Source organism: Mus musculus, chromosome 6 (assembly GCF_000001635.26).
Source record: "Mus musculus strain C57BL/6J chromosome 6, GRCm38.p6 C57BL/6J".
NCBI classification, from domain to species: domain Eukaryota; kingdom Metazoa; phylum Chordata; class Mammalia; order Rodentia; family Muridae; genus Mus; species Mus musculus.
The window spans coordinates 22,548,945-22,569,219 of record NC_000072.6 but is presented as its reverse complement, the minus strand read 5'-3'; the positions used below and the strand labels follow the sequence as shown (position 1 = coordinate 22,569,219).

Genomic DNA, 20,275 nt, shown 5'->3' with positions numbered 1-20,275 from the left:
CACAGACCCAAAAGGACATGCATGGTATGTACTCACTAATAAGCCAAAAAAAAAAAAAAAAAAAGTACAGAATACCCAGGATACAGTCCACAGAACTCAAAAAGGTTAACAAGCCAAAGGGCCCAAGTAAGAATGCCTCAATCCCACTTGGGAGGGAGAAGAAAATAATCACAGGAGAAAGGGAGGGAGGGAGGCTCTTGGGTGAGAAAGAGGACAGAGAGGGGAAGAAGAGGAAACCTGATCAAGTATTGAGTGGGGGGAAAGGACTGAAGCCCCGAGGGCCAACAGAAAAAAATGGAAACAGGCAACCTCAGGAGGTAGGAGGTGGGGGTACCCTCCAGAATGTACCAGGGGTGGACCAGGAGGGGGATAAAAATCTGGACTGTAAAAAAAATAATAAAATAAGATAAAAAATAAAAGTAAATAAAATTTAAAAAAAGAAAGAAAAAACTGAAAAAAAAATGCAAAAAGTAGAAAATGCAGAATATGGAAACATAGGAATCAAAGGTCAGCTAATAAAAGAAGTTATGTTGGAAAGGAAAAAATAAAGGGAAAATGAAATACTTGAGTAAATAATGAAGTTACTGCTGCTGGTTTTCTTCATAAAAGTTGTTCCCCCAAACTGAGTATCAGAGGTGATGGTTGATTGTCAGTCAACCCAGTATGCTAGCAGACTGAAATGGCAGACATTCCAATTCGTGCTATCTCAGTGTATTTTGAATTTATAATTACATCATTATGGATGAAATTTGATGTACTTTCAGGTTTAAGAGCTGTTCAAGACACGTGTGTCATTAATAGATATTGGCTGTTCATCCCTTTGGATTAATTTCCCATCGGATTTTGCTTTCCCCGGTTTCATTTGCCTTTGTTACAGGGCAGAAATATCTAATCTTTATTTAAATAAGTGAATACGTTTTTCTCTCTTTAAAAATCTCTGAATTTTTGATAGCATAGATCAGCTATCTCGTAACGAGACTGCAGTTCTCAGAAAATGTTTTCAAACAAATTCCTAAGCGGCTTGCCTTGGGATTTCTATTTCTGTTATTCTCAAATGGAGCCAAAAGTCTGCTTTGGTGATCTCTGTCTAGCTCCGTCTACTACATATTTAACGAGTGAGTCACGGTGTCAGCAACTCAAATGTCACATGCTACTGAATGACTAGAATGTACAGCTCTCGATGAATCTCCAAAGGAAAGTTGTCATCATTTTGAATACTTAAAACAACTCACACGGCACAATGTTGAAAGTAGTTACTTAGTAATGGAAGTGAGCAAATAGCGCTTTTTCCCATGGCCCCTTTCCAGGAACACTTGTCACTGCCTTTTCCAAATAGATCCTTGCTCATCCAACATGGAGGGGTGATGATGCGTTTCACACAAGGGGTACAGGAGGATCCCAGGCTGGCCTCTGGTCTTCTAGTCACCAGACTTCCCGTACACCATTTACTCTATCAATTCAAAGCGTATTGATTCACTAGAACATCCCTCCCTCACCCCAACTCTTCTCATTACCACATCCTTATGGCCCTCCATCCCCACTGCAAATGCCTAAATGTTAAGCCAAGACAAACCAATAGAACTTGTAAGAGTGACACAGCAGGTCCTAAAATCTCCCCCAGCTGATTTCTTAAATATAAATAAATATATAATTTTAAGAATATATTGATTTTTTAACTTAATAATATGTACATAGATGTGTGTGTGTGTTTGAGACAGGGTCTCTCTCTATGTAGCCCTGGTTGCCTTGGAACTCACTCTGTAGACCAGGCAGACCTCAAACTCAGAGATTCACCTACCTCTGCCTCCCAAGTGCTGGGACTAAAGGCATGTATCATCATTTCCCACCTTACAAATATTTTTGAAATAATTCTTACAACATAATTTTAAGCATGGGATTAGAATTAAGAATAGTTTGTCTGGGTCAGTTTTTTCCTCTATGTAACCACTAAATCCCATGCACACTGAGGAGCAAGAAGAAAGATACCAACAGAATTCAGACAAACCAGGAGACACGCTTTTGTAGAATGTGGTAACAGCATCTCTAGATAACGTTTGCAGAAAGCAACTTGTTCTTTCTTGGGATCAGCAGGAAGAACCTATTACATCTTGAAACTTTAATTTGTTTTTCTAGAAAGTCCTAAAACTTCTCTCTTCATTTTCATAGCTGTAAAGGATGAAGTAACAGTTACAGTATCAGCTAACTTTCATTCATGGTTCTTGGTACTCACTACAAAGAAAGTGAGGAATTTTTTCAACTACTCAGATGCATTTCCTAATAGTTAAATACGTTTTGTCACACGGAAAGCATGTCCCTCTCCCTTCCTGGATGTATAAATGCAGATGAATGGGCTAATGTATAATTTGTATGCTATCTCTGCATACTGGGTGCTGACATTTATAGCCAAGCTTTTGAACAAAAACTGCTGTTTCCAAACCTAACAATTCACTTTCTGTTTACTACAGCATTTTCCATATCAGATTTATTTGCCCTAAAAATAGAATTTCCTCATTTCTAGTCATTTTCTAAATTTTCTCCTTTGCCATGAAGCCTTTCTTGTCTCTCTTCTTCCACAAACTAATTCTGTCCATATCCTACTCAGCCATTCCAAATAAGAAATCTTTTCAAATCAAATTTATCAGCACAATGAAAATTTTAATTATGCCAATGGTAATACTATTTAGTTTACTGTAGAAAAAGACTAGTAAATGCCTATAGTTCTGCAAAGTGTAACATTAAAGCCAATACATGTTAATTATTTATTTTTATGTGTCCTAAAAATAAATTTCTATTAACACATATGAAATAACTTCTAAGATTATAACTTTTGAACACAATGTTTTCCTTTTTGAGATTTTTCTCTTTTTTTCTAAATTTTATTTATTTATTTATTTATTTAGTATTTATTTATTTACTTACTTATTTATTTATTCTACTTATTCACTTTACATCCTACTCACTTCCTCTCTCCTGGTCACTTCCTCTCACAATCCTTCCCTCATCCCCTTATCTCCTCTCAGTGGGTGTGGCCCCCCCCTCCCCCCCGTACATACCCTGGCACTTCAAGCCTCTTCGAGGTTAAGTGCTTTCTCTCCTACTGAGGCCAAACAAGGCAGCCTCCCTAGAAAAACATATTCCAAGTATAGGCAACAGCTTTGGGGAAAGCCCCTGCTCCAGTTGTTCATGATCCATATGAAGACCAAGCTGCACATCTGCTACGTATGTGTGGGGAGGTCTATGTCCAGCCTGTGTACGTTCTTTGGGTGGTAGTTCAGGCTCTGAGAACCCCAAGAGTTCAGAGTTGACTCTTTTTGCCTTCTTGGGGAATTCCTACCCTTTCAGGACCTACAACCCTTCCTCCTATTCTTCTATCAGAGTCCCCAAGCTCCATCCACTGTTTGGTTGTGGGTGTCTATATCTGTCTGAGTCAGCTGCTAGGTGGAACCTCTCAGAGGACATGAACATAAGTTTTGAGATAGGTTTTTGCAATTCCCAAAGCTTATTGCTGTTGCCCTTGGTTGATCCCCAGAGGTAGAAAGTAAATTCCTGTCACTGAAGACACCATGCATTTCAGACACAGGACTTAGAGGCTACTGAACTGCTTGTCTCCTCCTTATGGACCAGCTTTTACAGTATCAGAAGAGCAACCAACCCGGCTATGATGTCTATGAGCAACAATAGCAACCAGCTCAGCGCAATAACCCTAGGTATATAGTAGTGGCTCAAATACATTGGTAGTAACAAACAGCACTGGGCTTAAGACCTACTCAACAGAGAAAAATTATGACTAGTACTAGAAACCTAGTCAACTATCCAGGGCTAGTGAATTTATGAGTCTTAGAGGAAACCCTACAACCACTACTTTACTAAACTAGCATAATTTCTTTACTACACTATAAATATGTACACAATGATGAGTATAATCCTCACCTCTCATCAAGGAAACTTTTTGCCAACAGATAGAGACCATTACAGAAAACCACAACCAATCAAAATCAGGAGTTGTACAACCCAGTCCCAAGGATACATCTACATAACAACTGCTTTACCCAAGGCTCTGGGGTCATTCATTGCTTAAGAGGGACAGGTGATCAGGGAGTTTTCTGTGAGATTGTGCCTCCTAGTAATGTCAGAAGCTACACTCATAACTCTCACCAACATGCCTCCTTAAACATGAGATGAACAAGAGCAAGATAGACATGCCAAAGTAGATGAAGAAAAAAACCATGAGACCTCAACTCTATGCAAAGAACTATCAACGACTAAGGAATCGTGAGAATGGAAGAAACAGTCTTCACCAGGAAAGAGCCTACCATTGGTTATCCAATACAAATAGTCAGCCCTGAAAACATTCATACAAGTAACATTATAACATTTGTGCAGGCTTTATTTAGGAATAGGTACATCTATATGTATGTAACAACAATTAGTAAATAGGCTGTGTGTTTGTTTGCAAGAGAACAGAAAGTGCTATATGGTAGGGTTTGGAAGCATGAGAGGGGAGAAATGATGTGATTATATTATAATCTCAAATAGAAACAAGATAGGCCCTTTTCACTTTGTTCAGGCTAGCCCAGAACTTACTAGGCATTGTAGACTGGCCTCAAACTCTAGACCAGTGGTTCATAACCTTCCTAATGCTATGACCCTTTAATACAGTTCCTCATGCTGTGGTGACCACCACCTATAAATTTATTCTTACTGCTACTTCATAACTGTGATTTTGCTACTGTTATGAATTGTAATTAAATATCTGTGATTTCTGATGGTCTTCGGCAATCCTGTAAAAAGGTCACTCTTCCTCAGCCCCCCAAACAGTTCCTGGGAAATACCAAATTGCCCAGCTAAAGGATGGTAATGTACAGTCAGAAGTTTATCTAAGCGTCAAAGTCTTGTGAGACAATCAGGGCATACCTTTAAATACTTTTAAATTTAAAGCTCTTTTTGTTAAAAAAAATTTTCATCTTATTTAACTACAAACATCTAAACTAGAAAAATGGTATGAAGACACAGCTTTTCAAATTGATTAACTTTGAAATTTATTTTTACATAAAGTGTGGTTACTTACAAAAGTTCATTAAATGCCCAATAAATTTGAATTCATGCCAATAAAACAACAAAATGTTCTTTTACCATTGATGATAATGTGAAAATTGGGGAATACCTTGACTTCCTTGTAATTAGCAATGGTGAACCTTCTGGTAATTTGCAAACAAAACTATTAAAATTTAGGTAAATAAGAATTTTTCAAGTTTATTCAGGATCAGCAAGACAGCTCAGTGGTAAAAGTATTTGTCACCAAGTCTGATGACCTCAGTTCAGACCCTGGGCCCACATACTAGAAGGGGAGACTCCGTCTACACAAGCTTTCCTCAGATTTCTACACACACACTGTAGATATGCTCACACACACACTCTGTAGTATTGTAATAAAAATATTTTAAAATATCTTCACTATAAAAGTAAATTTCTGGTATTTTCCCAAACTTGAATTATTTTATTTTATTTTATATTTACATGTAATATATTTAAGTGTGAAGACTTCCTACCCACCTCATTCTTTTGCTGCTTGCAGAAATATATAGCCAAAGTATTCATCACTGTGAAACAACAGGGCTTGGTTTTCATTTTCCTTTACTGTTAGGTTTGTTTTTTTTTTAATGCATTCAAGTGTCTTTTTACCTTCTGGCTTTATTTTGTACACTCCATGTCACTTTGAAATGAGGACTATCAGCTATTCTTTCATTTTAACAGTGTGTGACTCTTAGATAGCACTTAGGGTTAATTGAAATTTTCTATCTGGCAACATTCTGAAACTTGAAGATCAAGTATATCAATAAACCAATATTATTATTTCCACTTCTGATGTTCTTTTGAATTAGCTACAGGAGTCTGAGTCTTGTCTTTCCTAAGACTGATCATCAAATATAAAAATCTTTGTTATGGTAATATAGTAAGGCATAAATTTTATTTTTAATGAGAAAGATATGATGTCCTTAGATGTGTTGTGATAAAAATAAATTTTATGTCTACAAACAATTAAATGGGCAAGTTTTGAGAATTTACTTAAATTACCACACTATAAATGTTTATGTCCTTATTTTAGTGTCTATATCTACGGCTGGAACAAAGTATCTATTGAGTTACATCGAATAATTTTTTCATTAATTAATTAATTTACTTTACATCCAGATCACAACTTCCCCTCTCCCTCCCTCTCACCTCACTTTTTTCCACACCCCCTCTTTCTCTTAAATGAAGGAAAGGTCTCTCATTGATACCAACCCTCCTTGGTATATCAAGATGCAGTAGAACTAGGCACATCTTTGCTTATTGAGGGTAGACAAGGCAGCCCAGCTAGGGGAAGGGGACCCAAAGGCTGTCAGAAGAGTCAGATGGCTCCTGTTCCCGCTGTAAGGAGTCCCACCTGAAGACCAAGCTAAACTTTTGTTACATATGTGTAAGGGGCCTAGGTCTGCCCCATGCATGCTCTCTGGTTGGTAGATCAGTCTCTGTGAGCCCCTATGGGCCCAGATTAGTTGATTCTGTAGCTTTTCTTCTGATGTTCTTGACCTCTCTGGCTTCTTCAATGTTTCCTCCCCTTCTTCCAGAAGATTCCTGGAGCTCCACCTAATGTTTTGCTATGTGTCTCTGCACCTGTTTCCATCAGCTGCTGGTAATAGCGGGAGGAGTGAGCCCTGTCTCAAACCGAGCCAGTCATTGGTTGGCCTCAATTTCTGCTCCATCTTTATAGCTGCACATCTTGTAGACAGGACAAATTGTGTGTCCAATGTTTTATGGCTAATTTGGTGTCCCCATCCTTCTATGAAAGTCTTTCTGGTTATAGGAAGTGGCCGTTTCAGTTCCATATCCCTTATTAGGGATCCTTAGCTAGGGTGACCCTCTTAGGTTCCTGGGAGTTTCTACAGTCTTAGGTTACTAGCTGGTCCCTAAGAGATCCCCACCCCCCACTGATTCCAGTTCTCTTTCCCAGTTCTGTCTCCTTCCATCCTCCCTAGACCTTCCTGTTCCTTCCCTATTCTCTCTATCACCTGTTCCCTCCCTCCCTCTGTTCCCTATATAGATTTTATTTCTCCCCCTCTGTGAGACTCAAGCATCCTTCCTTAGGTCCTCCTTGTTACTTAGCTTATTTGGGTCTGTAGATTATAGCATGGTTATCCTGTACTTTATGGTTAATATCCACTTATCAGTGAGTACATACTTTCTGCTTATACTTAATAAATATAATAAGAGTAACACATTAAATTTGTAAGTGAAATTTTTAATAATTATATAGCACAGTAACTTTTGTGCAGGTAAACTGTAGCATTGAAAAAAAAACTATCATTTTGTTAGACAAGTATAATGATGCCATACATGATCCAGTCTTTTTTCTTGCTTGATTCTGATACTTCAGTTAGTTATCAAAATGAATATGTATATGTGCATGATGATATAAATAGACGTGAGATGGATAGATATGCAGCAGTATAGAAGCAGAGATGAATGCAGAGCATCCTCTGCCATCATCACATTGGCATTCTCTTCTGCTCTCTTCTTGTGTGATCTAGAACTTGTCTTGGAATTTCACTTCTACTCAGGTTAAAGAAAAACTGTATTCCTCAATTTACGAAGTATGTAGAACAGAACCAAAAACAGATTCTTTTTAGCACAGATTTAAATATTCTATGACAAAAAGTCAAAACTTGGATGTGGAGATAAGTAAAAGTTTTTGAAGGTGGTGTATCTGCATTTTTATATTCTCCACTAATGCACGGCACCTCTGTAATACAGAGATGGAGCTTGCTATTGAATAGTGTATAGCTTTAGGTCTACAACTGTGAACATTTTTGTTGTTTAGTTTGTGAGAGTGTAATCCAGTAGAAAACTATCAATGGCAATATACAAAGTTTGACCAGTAGATGGAAGACAGTCTTATTAACAAAATATAATCAGAAAACACGAGAGATATAAAAGTAGATTCCATGGTTGCAAACAATCACAGATGTCACCTACCTAATCTTATCATTCATCTGATGATTAAACTGCCTTATTCCACTCAATATCATGGTGATCAGAGATGGCCAGGTTCTCTGCCACTCGTGTCCAAGCGTAAGCTGGGAGGCCAAGTCAGAGATGCAATAGATGCTATGTAAAACAAAGAGTTAAGTTACCCTCAAAACTCATCTTTGCTAACCTATTATTTTTCTGATGTGATGGATTAAAATTACCACAGCACATGAAATAGTATACAATCTTACTTATTTTATTTAAAGATTGCTATGCTAATCCATGTGAAGAAAATGTCAGCGTTATTACACTGAAGTATAAAAGCTATTTATAAGACTAGCATTCTGTTCATACTTTTTGCACACACCAGAAAAGGTAAATGCTTCAGAGGTAAGTGATATATTTCTGCTTTTAAAATGTCTGAGCAATCAATAGAGGACCAGTCATAACATTTGATTGTCTCCAAATGTCTGATCAAAAATAGTCTACTAAAAGCCTCCAGCAATGTGGAAAGGATGCTACTTGAAACTGATGCCACTTCAGCTGAACTAGCTGCAGATTCTGTCATGCTTTCTCTCCTAGTCTGCATGTCACCACCACACCATCAATAATCTTGGAAGATGCTTTGCATTTCCAGCCATACTAGAACAGCATGACCAGGAAAATTCCCATCAACACTGTAGAAGCTAGAGCAGTGTCAGCTGAGACACTGACTCTAGTGATGTAATATGCCAAAGTCAAAGGCTAGGCTGTGCAACAAGAATTTCAAGAGTTCTAAAATACACATGATTCTGAAACATTCATCCTTATTAAGGTTAAGTCATAAGTCTGCGATATATGGATAGTGAAAGAAATAAGAGTTAGTTAGATATTGACCTTTCTCAGCTTCTGCAGCAGAGAGAGATAAAAATGTTTCCCAGTCAGACTACACAGTACAGAGGAGCTTTACAAGGTTTTTCAGACATTTCTAGTGCTTGCAGGTTATAGTGACCCTTGCCTGGGGAAAATGACGGAGCAAAATTATGAATTTGGTTTGTTTCTCTGATGAGAACATATGACCCTGGTGTTGAGAACAGCCAGTATCCCAGAATCTGTACAGGTTAGAAGAAAAGGAAGAGAACGGGACAAGAAGGAGGCAGCTGATGTTTCTCTTATTCAAAATTAGAGGAAGATAGCAAGTCTTGGAGCCTTCCCCTAAATCTGCCTAAGTATAGATAGACAATGGGGAGAGAATCTTAAGGCATCCTTGTATGTCTAGAGCTAAGAAATATCCAAAAAGTGAGCAAAGAAAGATGGATTATGCTTCCCCTTCATAGAAATATAGGATAACTTTCTGAGGTGGGCTGTAGTGGGAGTTTGAAGTGACCCCTCCAGGTCACCTCCATCCAAAGTCTGTCACTAAAAGATGACAACTCAATTTCATATGGAGTCTTATCCAGAGTACAGTGCTGTTAACATAGGTATTATCTGTTTCTTTTTATTCTTTTATTCTTGTGCTCACTTGGGACTTTGGTGGAGTAAAACCTGCTACAGTAACTTAAGAGACAGAAATCAGTACACACCAGGGTGGGAGACACTGAAGTTATTACATCTGTGACAAGTACATTGGACTGGAAATAGTCACTAACTACACAATTTTGTTTTCCATGATTTTTATTTGTTCTTTTACAACTTCATGTAGTGTGTTTTGGTCATTATCGCCCTTCCACCAACTCCTCCCAAGATCCCCCTTCCCTATGCACCCAACCTTATGACCTCTTGTTTTTTAAAAAAAAATGTCAAATACTGTCAATATATATATATATATTTGTGATAAATGTGGACCATAATTAAAGTCAGTACTTCCTTTCCTGACTTCATTGCTAATATCTATTACCAATAGCTCCTTAGCCAGGGCTGCCCATCATCTACCTTGATACTGGGATTTTTGTCTGGTTTGAGCTTAAACTGTTCTTGTGGGTTCTCTAGAAGCTTTTGTGAATTCACATATGCAACTATCCTGCTGTATCAGGAAAATACCGTGTCTTGCAGTCATCCATTGCTTCTGGGTCTTATAATCTTTTGGCTCCCTCTTCCAGAATGAGCCCTCAGCCTTGGGATGGGGTTGTGTGATATAAAATACCCTGTTTGAGGCCAAGTATTTCTTGATCTCTTATTCTCTGCACCTTGATCAATGTAAGTCTTTGTGTTGGTCACCATCTACTGCAAAAAGAAGCTTCCCTGGTGAGGGCTGAGAGGCAAATTTATCTTTGGGTATAAAGATAAATCACTAGGAGCTGTTCCATCCACTTGGTAGAGTAATGGTAAAAAGGTTTTCCTAGGGTCTATGCCCTATCTAGCCACAGGTTTTTAGCCCTGATAGCTATGTCAGATATGGGTTTCAAGTTATGGAATGACTTTAAATCCAATCAGAAAGTGGGTGATCACTCCCAGGATATCCATGCCACTATTACACCAGTGAACTCTCTTGCCAGGCTGGTCATTGTTGAAGCTTCAGAATACACGGACCTAGAGACAATTATTCTAAGTGAAGCAACCCAGTTACAAAAAAGAAAACTTCACACTTTCAGTGATGGATGCCATCTTTGAACCTTTATGTATGTGTGTTCCATATGAAATACAAACATATTTGAAAGTGAAGTGAAGAAATTAGTAAAGGACCAGGGGGCTTAAAGGGATAGAATATAGAACACAGTAATAAAACTATTAAAGAGGAGTAGGGGAACAGGAAGAATTAAATGGGGTTGCAGTTGGAAGTGCAGAGTAGAGGAAAGACCATGAAAAGAGATAACGAGCACTAGAGATATTTGAAAAAAACAAAGCATGTTAGCATATGCCTTTATTATCAGCACTCAGGATGTGCAGGCAGGTGGATCTCTGTTAGTGCAAGGCCACTCTGGTCTACATTTTAAGTTCCAGGACAGCCAAAGCTACATAGGGAGACCTGGCCTCTAGTAATATTAGTAATAATAAGTTTTTAAAAGTTATTTGGAATCCTAATACTGTAGACACTCCCTAAAATGTATACATAGACATCTACAAATAAAAAAAGAGTCAAAAGGGAGGTTTACAACTGTGAGGGAGTTTTCAGAGATGTTTAGATACTGAGATACTAGGCTGATTAATAGCCTGGTAAAGAATCCTTGATCGATTCATACTTTGGTAGCTTTACTGAGAAATGGTAGTGCTGGAAAGATGGCTCAACAATTAAAGGCTAGGTTTAAAACCAAAAATAAAGAGAAGTGGGGAAAATAGAAAGGGGATATTTACAGAAAGTCGGTGGGTCACTGGAGTGTGTCCTTGGATGTACATGTTGCCAGGGCTACTTCTCTTTCTCTGCTTCCTGTCCAACATAGGTGAATTCCCTCTGTCATATAGTTCCCTTTCCATGTGTGGAAGTGATTCCTGTGTGGGTGATTAAGTGACCATTGTCTGAATCCTCTGAAACTGTTAAGAATAAAATAAAACCTTTTAAGTTGTCCTTGGCTATGTTATTAGTCACAAGAAATGTAACTGATACTTGCCAATAAACCTTTTTTTTTCCTTTAATTTATCTTGTTACCTCCAATCAAATCTGTCCTCACAAAGGTGCTCTTGTGGTGGCCTCTGATATCACCACAGTCAATTACAAATTTATCAATCAAGTGATCATGCAAAGAAATATAATTTAGAGGCCTACAGACACTTCCTAATTCTGAGGCATCTGGTTTTGTGGCAACTGCTTAATACTCGGAGAGTTCTGGAAAGTTCTGTTGTTCTCACTGTGCCCAGCGTCCCTTCCTACCTTTCTACTCTTGCCTGTGCTCACCCTCCCATGCATGTCATTTATTTATTTATTTATTTATTTATTTATTTATTTATTTATTTTCCATCCCTTTAACCTACTCTGTCTCATACTGCTTCTTCTCAACATTCTTCCAGAATTCCTTAATAGAAAGTTCTATTAAGAAAGATGTCCACTGACAGTCAGTCATAAGCAGTAACACAGAGAGACCCTTTACAAGATTCTCCTAGAAGGAAATTTTAGAAAAAAATTGTGCTGTAGTCTCATACAGTTTCACAGCCAGGATTCTGGTTTCTGTTACAGTGGGTTGGTCTCATTTATTTTTCTAGAGTTTTTAGTTTTACTTCTGTCTTTGTATGTGCTGGTATATATATATATATATATATATATATATATATATAGATTCTCTTTAAATCAGCCATGATGGTTCATGTACCTATTAACAATGTTAAAATAACCGATTTGCCCACATCAGCAGGATGCCAGGAGTCCACATATTGCTGGTTTTAGCAGTTGTTTGTCTTCTTCCTCCTCAGACCACTATTGATTAAATCTGACCACTATTAATTTATCCAAAAATCCTGATGTTTCAAAAATGCACTATAAATGAAACCTTAGGAGACTTGCCATTTGTACTTTGCATATCCTCTGGAGGCTGTTGTTTAAATTAGTACAGCCATTAACTTAATGATTGTTGGCTGCAAGAATGCACAATTTAAAGATTTCATATAGAACTCGTCCTGTTTGTTTTCAAAAAATGCTTGATTTGAGTGCCTTTGGTATCAATGTTATAGAACTACACATACTTCATGACCTCACATGCAGTAAAAATGGTTTAAAAATATTCTTTCTTTTTTAAATTTTTTAAAAGATTTATTTATTTATTATTTGTAAGTACACTGTAGCTATCTTCAGACACTCCAGAAGACGGTGTCAGATCTTTTTAGGATGGTTGTGAGCCACCATGTGGTTGCTGGGATTTGAACTCAGGACCTTTGGAAGGGCAGTGGGTGCTCTTAACTGCTAAGCCATCTCTCCAGCCCAAAAAAATATTCTTTCTTTATCTCCCTGATACTTCAGTACTTAAAAATATCAAGTAAAAACAATTGCTTTTGTGGGAAATTTTCCTTCATAGCTTTTAAAAAAATACTGCGGCTGAACTCCCTCTGGGTGGCATGTATCAGAGCCAGCACAGCAGGAGTCAGGGGACACTTAAGTCTTCCATCCTCTATCTTCTACAAAAGGAGTCTCATCCTGCCTGAAAAGAACAAATCATCTGGTAACTGACTGAGAAAAACTTGCTCTGGGGCCTCAGAGAAGATCAATAAAATCAAAGCATTTAAAGGTGAATCCATTAACTACAGAAATGATATCCAGCCAAAATGGTTGTGTTTTTTTTTTTTTTTCTATTTAGCATTCAGCATTCAGCATGTATTTTGATCAGATAGTCCCCAGGCCTTATCAGTTTTAAAATATTTTAAATAGCACCCCCCATTGTGTCACATATTATGCAGCAAAGGAAATGTAAGAGGTTATTTGACTTCCATTTTAAATTTACATTTGAGTAATTGGAGAAGAATTGAGGTCTCAATGGTGGGGAAGAAGATGAAATGGTTTCAGATTCTTCACTGTGACTTCACAGGCCACTCACACAAAAGTCTGTTTTTAATAACACTAGCAACTATTGAATTTGTAGGCACAGTCCTTATATGTCTTCCTGTTCCGCTTATTTTTACATATTAATTCATAAATAAATATTTACAGAGAACCATCATGAAGATATTGAACTTGCTCTCTTCATACATTCTTCAGTCTGGTCTAGGGACATTTCTACAAAAATGTTGATATACATTGATTGCTGCCTTCCAAACGCCTTTTAGTGTAGGTGGAGGTTCCCCAATCGTCTCTTGATTGGGTCAATAAAGATGGCAGAAGCCAGTAGCTGGGGGAAGATATAGAGGTGGGTTTTCCAGGTCCCAGGAGGAAGAGGAGGAGTCAAGATAGAGAAAGGGCTTTTTGGGTCAGGCTTTGGAGGGAGAAGCACGGACACCATGTAGGTCTGGGAGTTATTAGAACCAGTGGTGACCTCTGCCACCATATGAATTCCAATATAGAATAGCTTATGAGTTTTTGGACAGTAGACTCTGAGCCCAATACTTGTGTCATCAGGCTGATTTTAAAATATTAAGATTGTTTGGTGTTTTCCATCCATGACAACTCAGGTGGGCAAGAGAGAGGGCACAGCCTCAGGGTGGTCATTGGAGGTCAACAGATCCAGTCACAGGGGGCCAAGTGGGGGTGGACGGTGAGTACAGAGCAATCACTGCTCCCAAGCTTGTGGAAAAAGCATTAGCTAGCATCAGGGGCTGAATACACAGCAGGTGGGCAGCTGCTGATCACTATTAAAATTACACGCAGCATTTTAGTGTTTTTAAACTTCACTTTATTTGGAGGTGTCTACAGCTAAAATCTCAAAGTCCTATCTTTTCTGAAAGTGAAAATAACCATGTGATGCAGATTTGGCTATGGTATAGGAGTAAAAGTCTACCAATGTAAGATACAGGCAAGCTATTGGATACTTAAAAAAACCATTGATATTACTAATTTTCATATGCACCTTTTTAACAAAAATAGTTTGCCTTTATTCACTTATTGAATATGAACAGGAATAATGAATGTGTGATGGGTATCTTGTAACCATGAGCTAGCTGGTAATGATGATGGAGCAAGAATCTGGGAGCCAGGATTTTTTAGTACCATGGGACTTGATTTTCCTATCTTTGTTTCTTTGTTTTTTTAATAAGTCACAGACTTGATTGGGATTCTGCCAGATGGAACGAAGTGCAATCATGATTAACAGAAGAATTAAAATCATGTATGTCAAATAAATAGTGTCTGCCTAAAACTGATGTGAGCTGCTTCTCCAGTCTCTATAAATGTATTTCCTTGACTACCAGGGTAGCTCACTCCACTTCCTAGGATATTAAAGAGTGGTCAACATCAAAAATGGATTGATAAATCTATGTTCTCCAATCTCAATTTGTTAAGACTGGATATGTAAACAGGACACAGCATTTTGCTGCATACAGGAGACCCACCTCAGTGTCAAAGACAGATACTACCTCAGAGTAAAGGGCTAGAAAACAATTTTTAAGCAAATGCTCCCAAGAAACAAGCTGGAGTAGCCATTGTAATATGGAATAAAATAAACTTTCAACCAAAAGCTATCAAAACAGATAAGGAAGGATACTTCATACTGGTCAAAGAGAATATCTATGTTCCAAATGCGAGGGCACCCACATTCATAAAAGAAACTTTACTGAACCTCAAAGCACACATTGCACCTCACACAATAGTAGTGGGAGACTTCAACACCCAACTCTAAGCAATGGACATATCATGGAAACACACACTAAACAGAGACACAATGAAACTAACCAAAGTTATGAACCAAATGGATTTAACAGATATCTACAGAACATTTTACCCTAAAACAAAAGGATATACCTTCTTCTCAGAACCTCATGGTACCTTCTCCAAAACTGACCATATAATTGATCACAAAACAACCCTCAACAGATACAAGAAGATTGAAATAATTCCATGCATCCTATCAGATCACCACGGACTAAGGCTGGTCTTCAATAGCAACAAAAACAACAGAAATCCCACATGCACATGGAAGCTGAAAAATGCCCTACTCAATGATAACTTGGTCAAGGAAGAAATAAAGAAAGAAATTAAAGACTTTTTAGAGTTTAATGAAAATGAAACCACAACATACTCAAACTTATGGGGACACAAACTCATAGCTCTGAGTACTTCCAAAAGAAACTAGAGAGAGCACACACTAGCAGCTTGACAGCACATCTGAAAGCTCTCGAACAAAAAGAATCAAATACACTGCCAGGCAGTGGTGGCACACGCCTTTAATCCCAGCACTTGGGAGGCAGAGGCAAGCAGATTTCTGAGTTCGAGGCTAGTCTGGTCTACAGAGTGAGTTCTAGGACAGCCAAGGCTACACAGAGAAACCCTGTCTCAAAAAACTAAAAAAGAAAAAAAGAAAAAGAAAGAAGAAAAAATAATCAAAACACCCAAGAGGAGTAGAAGGCAGGAAATAATCAAACTCAGGGCTGAAATCAACCACGTAGAAAGAAAAAGAACTATACCAAGAATCAACAAAACCAGGAGCTGGTTCTTTGAGAAAACCAACAAGATAGATAAACCCTTAGCCAGACTAACCAGAGGGCACAGAGACAGTATCCAAATTAACAAAATCAAAAATGAAAAGGGAGATATAACAACAGAAACTGAGGAAATTTTTAAAAAATCATCAGATCCTACTACAAAAGCCTATACTCAACAAAACTGGAAAATCTGGATTAAAAAAAAAAAATGAATGCTGTGAAGTTGGTGCACTTAACACCTTTTGTTAATCCGTTTATCTTTACATGAATTTTTGGCTTGCTCCCACCTTCAGGATTCTGTGGTTTCAAGTTTGGGAAGATGTGAAGCTGGTGAATCACATGCTGGTTATAATTTCAACTTTTGAGGAGCCACCACACTCTATTCTATAGAAACAAGATTGTATACACATATTGATAGTATACAAAGGTTGTAAGAGCTTCACATCTTCAGCAGCATTTTTAGAAGGAATAGCCATCTCAAAGGTGTGTTAAAATGTTTTATTTTAGCTTTGTGGTTGCTTTATTTTAGCCATTGTTTATTAATCCCAACTACATATTAAGTGATTTCTATCAGTGCATTCATTTGAGGGAACTGAGATGGAGAGAATTTTACTGAGTGTCCTAGGGCACTAGGTGAAGGCTGGGATTTGAGTCAGTTCTGTATCTCTGAGCTGTGTGCACTGAGTGATAATTCTTCTTCAGACTCAATGTCCCTGATTTGTTTTGGACTTCCATCTTATTCCTTAAACAATTTTGGAAATTATCTTTTTTTGTCTTTTTGACACTAGAAAATACGAGCACTGATCTCAGAGCTAGTACGATGACAACAATGTTCTAGGCACCAGCACTGTATGGAACAACACCTGTGGATTCTGTTCCTTTGCTATTTTACACACTGAACCTGCTTAGTGAGTGCTGATATAGTTTGATATGAGTTTGATATGAGTGCTGATATAGTTTGATATGAGTTTGATATGAGTGCTGATATAGTTTGATATGAGTTTGATATGAGTGCTGATATAGTTTGATATGAGTTTGATATGAGTGCTGATATAGTTTGATATGAGTTTGATATGAGTGCTGATATAGTTTGATATGAGTTTGATATGAGTGCTGATATAGTTTGATATGAGTTTGATATGAGTGCTGATATAGTTTGATATGAGTTTGATATGAGTGCTGATATAGTTTGATATGAGTTTGATATGAGTGCTGATATAGTTTGATATGAGTTTGATATGAGTGCTGATATAGTTTGATATGAGTTTGATATGAGTGCTGATATAGTTTGATATGAGTTTGATATGAGTGCTGATATAGTTTGATATGAGTTTGATATGAGTGCTGATATAGTTTGATATGAGTTTGATATGAGTGCTGATATAGTTTGATATGAGTTTGATATGAGTGCTGATATAGTTTGATATGAGTTTGATATGAGTGCTGATATAGTTTGATATGAGTTTGATATGAGTGCTGATATAGTTTGATATGAGTTTGATATGAGTGCTGATATAGTTTGATATGAGTTTGATATGAGTGCTGATATAGTTTGATATGAGTTTGATATGAGTGCTGATATAGTTTGATATGAGTTTGATATGAGTGCTGATATAGTTTGATATGAGTTTGATATGAGTGCTGATATAGTTTGATATGAGTTTGATATGAGTGCTGATATAGTTTGATATGATGTTGGGCAGTCAGTGGGACAGATTATAGTTTTCATTTGTTTTCAGTATAGATAATGTTATGATCTATATAGTTATTCTGTGCAAATAATTTGCTTGATAAATCATTGAAAATACTTTTTAAAAAAAATACTGGCCCCTGGCTACTCAGATCGGATGTTAGATAACCAATGTGTCTGTGCCAAGTTCAAGACTCATTATTAGTCTCTGCTCATTGCCTTTTGCCATGCAAATAATGTATGAAACTTGGCCCCTGATTATTAAGAACAATTGAGACATGCCATGTAGTCTTTGTGAAATTTCCTGGTTAGAGTTTGAACAATGTAAATTATTCTTAGTATCCATATTTTCATAGCAGTACTTAAATATATACCAGAGATGGCGAAGAAGTAATTATTGTCAGGGAAAAGGGTTAATCCATAGTCTAATAGTTTTCAAAGCTCCACAACTCAATCAACTAGAAGTACAGCGAATATATAAGGCAACATTGGGAGTTGACAAATACTAAGTGCGTTTATATATTCTCACACGGGGAGGTTCTACTTCCCTTGTGCCTTGGTCGTCATTGACAGCCACTTAATTTGTAAGGGCAAAGATGATACTTTCTTATGAAGAACAAGTTGGAAAGGAAAAGCTTTACTGTTCTAGGATTTGAATTCAGTTCACCAGCAAATAGGAAGCTGACTAACTATGTTTCCTCACTCATTTACTTAAATAAAAGAAAAAAGAAAAAAAAACAAGAAAATTCTAGGTAGAATAAAATTTTAGATGGAAAAAAAAAGGATAATTCTATTAGAGGGTTAGTGTCGCTTATGCAAAATACTTGGGACTAGAATTGTTTGTTCTATCAGATTTTTTTTCTACTTTCATTTATATACTTTCATTTATATAATGAGATGTATTGAATTCATTTATGCTTTGTGTGTAGTTTATGTACATAATTTTAATGTAATTTTATATAATACTTTAAAGTATTTTATATACGTCATATATTTTTATATATAACATAGTTTTATATAATACTTTAAAAACTAAACACTTTCTAAGATGCCATTGGCTTTTCCACATTTAGTATCATGTTGGCACCTTAATTATTTCAGATTTTTGAGCAATTCAAATGCTTTTGGATTTTTTTCATTAGAAAGGTGCCATATGTAAATGCTTGCAAGCAGAAGGGTAAGATGACTTGTGCCTGTGGTAAATGATGTGTGAAGATGTAAATTGAACAGGAGGGAACAATGAAGAACTACAGCCTCCCCCTTCCAATGCTCACCAGAAGCAAGTTGTAGACTACACATCCTCAGCCTCCTCTCCATCTCTCACTTATCTTTCATAGGAGATGCCAGCTCTTCCTATTATGGAAATATATATTTCCATAATATATATTATATTATATATATAATTCCTAGATTCTGGAATACTTTCTTTTATATCATGAGATGTCTTGGAAATAGAATGAAACTGGGTAATTATATGCATACATATATGTATATATAAAGTACATATGTACATATACATATACAGCCATTTTCTACCCCTAAGTCTTGGTCAATGGTATGTAAATCCACAATTTTGGTGGTGGTGGTGGTGGTGGTGGTGGTGGTGGTGGTTGATTGGGTTGGTTGGTTAGTTGGTTGGTTGGCTTTTTGTGGCACACTATCACTCTTTAACTACAGATGCTTAGAACCTAATATATAATAGATGTTAGCTTCAAAGTTGTGAATGTTCCTACTGCCTCAGCCTGCCACCTGCTGAAATTACAGGTGGGAGCCATCACACCTCACTTTTAATCTACCTTTAAAAATATCTTCCCATTTTGAATCTCAAAAGGAAGTTCCTGGCTATCTTAGAACTTCTGGAAGACCTCTTATTTAACCACCCTGTCTTCAAAGCACCCCATCAAAGACAGAGGCTCCTTATTGAATCACTGCAAAATGAAGGTGGTGGTGGAGTACTTCTAACCATCATTCTCTCGAAGCACTTTTGTGATTTTTTTTTTTCATCCTAAATCCTGGCCTTTCGAACTCTGCTCCTACCAAAAAGGCTAGTTTTCTATCTCAAGAGGGAGTTCAGACTGGGATTGTCTGGCACTTTTCTGGCACACTCTGCAACTCATACATCTGAGAGGATGAATCAAATGACTACTAATATTCCCTTCCAATTTGGAGAGTTATCTTTCTCCTAGGAGTTTCCAGCTTCCCAAAAACATTTTCATGTGGATCTGTTAAGTGTTTACATTTCTTTCATGGTATTTTCTTACCAATAAATATTTCATAAAGCTAAGATAGTGAGGGGAAAGGGCACCTCATTTCCCGAGCTCATTATCGTTGTCATGGCCTCAGCATCGCCTATGAAATACTTATGGGCTTTTGCTTGGTGTTAGCAGATGGGATGATAGGCAAATGCCCAGCTGCTTGTCGAAGTACTGATCAGGAAAGCCTGCCCCCCCACATCCATACAGCCAACTCTTGACAGGGGGATGGGGGTGGCGCGGAGCAGTGAATGTGACATCTGCCTTTCCTAATTGCCTCATGCTACAGACTAGAGAATGAGACAGGTTTTGCAAAAAATGCATAAATATTAATAACGTGCCTGATTATAAC

At 37.3% G+C, this 20,275-nt stretch overlaps 1 long non-coding RNA gene across 1 annotated transcript in view; it reads left to right on the top strand.

The window, feature by feature from the left end:
* Nucleotides 1-20,275, top strand: part of Gm38774 — a 90,985-nt gene that overhangs the window by 64,919 nt on the left and 5,791 nt on the right. The window lies entirely within an intron of this gene.